General features: G+C 34.9%; 1 pseudogene; it reads right to left on the reverse strand.

Annotated features, from left to right (window-relative positions):
• Positions 1 to 5,407: 5,407 nt before the first annotated feature.
• Positions 5,408 to 6,067, reverse strand: LOC115519734 (annotated as a pseudogene).
• Positions 6,068 to 6,306: the final 239 nt, after the last annotated feature.

Raw genomic sequence — 6,306 nt, forward strand, 5'->3', positions numbered from 1 at the left:
GCCCACAGAGCTAAATACTGCAATTTTTTTAATTTTCATAACAATATGATTTTTAATTTTAATTGTCAATAAGAAATAATCAGTTTTGTATTGACCTTTTCAAATAATTTAAAACTTGTAAAATCCCCAAATAATCCTCTTGATTAGTGAGAAGCAGATGAGTTACAGAAGTCTTCTGTTAAGATTAAGATGTTATGTGGAACTAGAAAAATATTGAGTCAATAATACCTTAACTGATTTAGTGATTTGGTTTGTTGGATTACTTCTACTAGAGAACAGAATTATATGCATGATAGATTAGGTTTTGAAGGTACTATGATGTCTTTGGCATAACTTTTTATTGTTTCATGTGTTTTGCTATAATTATTTTATAAGTAGTTTTAAATCTACTGACATTTTTATCACAGGCAGCATTAGGGTAGCTCTAAGAAACTTCCCACCATTTAGGATTTGAGTGATAATACAATCAGTAAGTGTGTACTCTGTAAAAGAAAGTTAAAACTATTTACTACTCTTGCTATTACACAAGAAGGTAGAAAAGACACCTCATTTATGTGATAACAAATAGTTTAATAACAAAATATTACAAATAAGTCATTCAGGAAATCTGTGAGAGCAATCTGGTTTTGACATATGGCACCCCACTGGACATTCTGAGTGATTGGCTAGGTAAGCAGGTGTGTTCTCAGCTTAGTGAGGGTGATTGTCCTGATAGAACTGAACTGTTTTATTAAATATATAGAATGCAATTCAACAAAGCTACTGACAACTTGTTTTGTGCAGGGTAATTGATACATGCCATAGAGGATGCCAAAATTAATCAGACCAAAATGTCTTCTTTAGAAGTATTTAGGCCTATTAGGGGACATGCAATTTGTATACTGTTAATGTCAATTGAGGTATATAGATAAGTGTTATGTGACTATAGTTCTGATTAGATAGATGCAACTACTGGCTCAGGTACTCCAGGATAATCCCTGGTAAGAGAATATTTGATGTAAGTCCTGAAAGATGAAATATTTCAGTAGTTTAAGATGAGATAAAGATATGGTATGAAAAAACACACGTAGAAGCAACAGAAAGAAAAGTCAGGAATTGATCCCATTTACAGTTGCACCAAAACCATAAAATACCTAGGAATAAGTCTAACCAAAGAGGTGAAAAATCTATACACTGAAACCTATAGAAAGCTTATGAAAGAAACTGAAGAAGACACAAAAACAATGGAAAAAGATTCCATGCTCCTGGATAGGAAAAACAAATATTGTTAAAATGTCGATACTACCCAAAGCAATCTACATACTACCCAATGCAATCCCTATCAAATACACCAGCATTCTTCACAGAGCTAAACAAATAATCCTAAAATTTGTATGGAGCCAGAAAAGACCCCGAATACCCAAAGCAATCTTGCAAAAGAAAACCAAGAGCAGGAGGCATCACAATCCTGGACTTCAAGCTATACTACAAAGCTGTAATCATCAAGACAGTATGGTACTGGCACAAGAACAGACACTCAGATCAATGGAACAGAATAGAGAACCCAGAAATGGACCCAGAAACGTATGGCCAACTAATCTTTGACAAATCAGGAAAGAATATCCAATGGAATAAAGACAGTCTCTTCAGCAAGTGGTGCTGAGAAAACTGGACAGCAACATGCAGAAGAATGAATCTGGACCACTTTCTTACACCAAACACAAAAATAAACTCAAAATGGATGAAAGACCTAAATCTAAGACAGGAAGCCATCAAAATCCTCGAGGAGAAAGCAGGCAAAAACCTCTTTGATCTTGGCCTCAGCAACTTCTTTCTCAACACGTCTCCGGATGCAAGGGAAACAAAAGCAAAAAATCAACTACTGGGCCCTCATCAAAATAAAAAAACTTCTGCACAGTGAAGGAAACAATCAGCAAAACTAAAAGCAACTGACAGAATCGGAGAAGATATTTGCAAACGACATATCAGATAAAGGGTTAGTATCCAAAATCTATAAAGAACTTATCAAACTCAACACCCAAAAACAAATAATCCAGTGAAGAAATGGGCAAAAGACATGAATAGACACTTCTCCAAAGAAGACATCCAGATGGCAAACTGACACATGAAAAAATGCTCCACATCACTCATCATCAGGGAAATACAAATCAAAACCACAATGAGATACCACCTTACACCTGTCAGAATGACTAACATGAAAAACTCAGGCAACAACAGATGTTGGCGAGGATGTGGAGAAACAGGATCTCTTTTGCATTGTTGGTGGCAATGCAAGCTGGTGCAGCCACTCTGGAAAACAGTATGGCAGTTCCTCAAAAAATTAAAAATGGAACTACCCTACGACCCAGCAATTGCACTACTAGGTATTTATCCAAGGGATATAGGTGTGCTGTTTTGAAAGGACACATGCACCCCCATGTTTATAGCAGCACCATCAACAATAGCCAAAGTATGGAAAGAGCCCAAATGTCCATCGATGGATAAATGGGTGAAGAAGTTGTGGTATATACATACAATGGAATATTACTCAGTAATTAAAAAGAATGAAATCTTCCCATTTGCAACTACATGGATGGAACTGGAGGGTATTATGCTAAATGAAATTAGTCAGTCAGAGAAAGACAAATATCATATGACTTCACTCATATGAGGACTTAAGAGACAAAACAGAGGAACATAAGGGAAGGGAAACAAAAATAATATAAAAACAGGGAGGGGGACAAAACAGAAGAGACTCATAAATATGGAGAACAAACAGAGGGTTCCTGGAGGGGGTGTGGGGAGGGGGGATGGACTAAATGGGTAAGGGGCACTAAGGAAATCTACTCCCGAAATCATTGTTGCACTATATGTTAACTAATTTGGATGTAAATAATAATAATAATAATAAAAAGCATGTAGGAGGGCATGAATTTTATTGTTTATTACTTATTTGTTTATCTGAAATGAAAATCTATGGGGTGCCTGGGTGGCTCAGTCGGTTAAGCCAAAGCGCCCAGCTTTGGCTCAGGTCACGATATCATGGTTCGTGGGTTTGAGCCCCATGTTGGGCTCTGTGCTGACAGCCTAGAGCCTGGAGCCTGCTTTGGATTCTCTCTCTCTCTCTCTCTCTTTCTCTTTCTCTCTCAAAAATAATAAACACACATTAAAAAAAATTTAAAGAAGAATTAAAATCTATTTTGACTAGAATATAGGGCTCATTGAGAATTATGGCTGGAAAAATAAGTGTGCCAGGTATAGAGAATGATCCTATGTTAGGCAAAGATTTAGAGTAAAATAATCTAAACATTAATTTTAGATCAAACTCAGAATTATGTTTTATCTTATAAATATTATTTTGAAAGGCACAAACTACACTTGCTTTAAAACTAAAGATATATATATATAATGTATATATATATACACACACACACACACACACACACATATGTGTGAACATAGGTCTCAAACTTTCTGAACTGAACTAATTCCTTCTCATTGGTTGATGAAAAAATTTATATAAAGCAAGTAGAAAATGTCCTTGACATTCATGCATTTAATGTTTTAAATTTTTGACTCAATAAGAGTTATCCTGAAAGTCTGCAACACTAGTATTGTGATTTTGCTGAAGCATCACTTTAAGCACCATATTTTTAGAACTAATTCAGAGATAGTCACTTACCTAGTTCCTGAGCCTAAGAAATTGTCAGTTCTCTAATCATGATCTCAAAAACATTTTATTTGAGAAATTAAGTACAATAGTGTTATAGGGATTTACATGCAACTTAAGGCATGCTCTGAATGCCCATAGTTACTTTACTGAAATATTATTGTAAGGAATTTCAAAAGCCCATCTGCCTGTCTTCAAAAATGATTCACTTTCATCTCTTGCTTAAGGAAAAAATGAAGATTGCCAAACATATAATTAAAATATCTGTAGATAACATGGAACAAACTGATGATTGGCAAAATGGGTGAAGGGGAGAGGGAGTTACGGGCTTCTAGTTACGGAATGAATAAATCATAGAAATAAAAGGCAAAGCATAAGAATGTAGTCAATGATATTGTGCTAAAATTATTTGGTAATAGATGGTAGGTATGCTTGTGGTGAACGTAGGATATTGCAAAAACTTGTAGAATCACTATGTTATATACCTGAAACTAATGTTACATTGTGTGTCAACTATGTTTCAAATAAAAAAGTAAATTAAAAAAATAAAGAAAACATCTTACTGATTTCCGATGAAGTATAATATACATTTTGACTATAATTAGGGTTACAGGCAGTATAAGAAATCTGCTATAATTCTATAATAGTACTTAAGTCCAGCTATGTATATTTAAAAATTAAGCTTAACTTTATTAAAGGTGTAAGATAAAACATATTTTCAGTATAGTTTTGAAGAAGTGTTCATAATCTATAGAGTCCATGACAGTTTGACCCATGGCAGTTTGACCCAGTGATGTGCCACCTTACAGATTCTTTGTTTGAGCAAAGAAAGGGAAGAGGTACAGGACATATTTCAACAACAATCATTTAATTCAAGTGCCATTGTATTGATTTCTATTTTTAGAGTTGTAGGTTTTTGTGTACACACACCTAATAAATTCCCTTTTTTAAATTTCAAAGTGAGTTAGAGTCTTGTAGCTCATGCTGAATGTGTACCTACATTTAGGCAAGGTCAAGAGCTTTCTTTATTCTTTGATCTTTTTTTTGGAAAAAAGATCTAATTTTCTGATTTTACTAAAGGAGACAAATAAACATTGATGATATCTTTCAGAATAAGATGAGGTGATTGAAGAGTTTCAGATGGCATACAGATAACAGTTTGTGTTGGTTTGGAATCCTTAGTTTATTTTTCACTGGTATGTTTTAGTCTCTTTAGATGGAGGCCTGGTGATCAGGCTCCATATGATTTACTGGCAATATTTTGAGGTATTCACAAGCATTTTGGAAGGCAAATAGAAGTAATTATAATAATCTCTTAGACTTAATTCATTAGTGCTCATTTTGGGCTCATTGTTTCTTTCTTGTCTTTAGAATCATTTCTTATTTTGTTTTGTCAGAAAGGAGTAACATAAAATCAAATTAAAATTGTAAGTATTACTGGAACTGATAGTGCCATCAAAATATTTCTTGGAAATAGTTCTTTCTTTAAAATTTTCATCCAGGCTCCCTCTATACTTTGATGTACACATTGATTTTCTACTTCTGTTAGCTTTTCTTTTCTATTTTTCTTCCTTGTGAATTTCTAAGTTTAGTTTTAATTTGTTCAAATTTAGCCTTGAAGATAACTTCTTTTGTGTTGGTGATCCTTTCTAGGTGAATCAGCCTTGGTAATAATTTCGTCGTTACATCGACAGAGTTTTGTTCTACATTTTCAGCTAGTGTGTACGTTTACTAGAGGATCTGCAACTGTTATTCTTTTCAATTCAAAAGATTTCCCTGGAAGTAACTCATTTCAAAGTCATCAAAGCTATCAAAGTTACTATGATAATTAAAACTTTTCTTCCAGGTGCCATGGATGGATAGATAGAATTCTGTAAAAGATATTGTTAGCAGATTATGTTCACCTGAACTGGTATATTCAAAATCAAATAGTCTATTTTGAGCAATAGCAGGTATTGGCTCTTCTATTTGTAATGATTTTCCTTGTTCTGGAAAGTCAGCTTCCTGAGGAGGAACTTGATATAAACACCTTAAGTCTTTGGAGTCGTCATTACTATTGGGATCCATTCCAAAGGGACATACTCATTGGTCCTGAGCAGGTTTTCTTTGTTCCAAAATATGTTTTTCTTTCCAAGCAAATAGCTGACATTCAAGGTAGTAGCATTTTTTCTCAGCTGTAAGGTGATATCTTGGGCTTCTCTCACTTCGGATCTTTCATTTTCCAAACCTAAAACTTACATTCTATTGTAGTTCAGATAATCTTTAAACAATATAGAAATGTTGGTGATTATTTGATATAGCATAGCTACAGATGATTTTGAGTTTCTCACTCTCTGTTAAGTTATTATTCCTTTTTTCTCTCTTTACATCTTCAAGACTAACCTGAAAAGACTTTTTAAAGCACCTCTCTTTGGCCATCTTTTTTCAGCCACCACCTCTGCCACAGCCGTCCTCCTCACGTCCCAAGGTTCTTTGAGGCTGCTGGCATCCCCCTTACTCTCAAAGACTGTGACACCATCTTCTGTCTCATGCAGCTGTTGTGGCCACCTTTGGAATTCTCTGCTGCACCACCCATTGGCTCACTGGATGTGGTCTTGTGACATGAAGGCACTGCCAGTCACTCAGGGAGAGTCCCTCTGTGCCACTGTCCCACCACA

The sequence above is a fragment of the Lynx canadensis genome, chromosome C1 (genome assembly GCF_007474595.2).
Source record: "Lynx canadensis isolate LIC74 chromosome C1, mLynCan4.pri.v2, whole genome shotgun sequence".
NCBI classification, from domain to species: Eukaryota; Metazoa; Chordata; class Mammalia; order Carnivora; family Felidae; genus Lynx; species Lynx canadensis.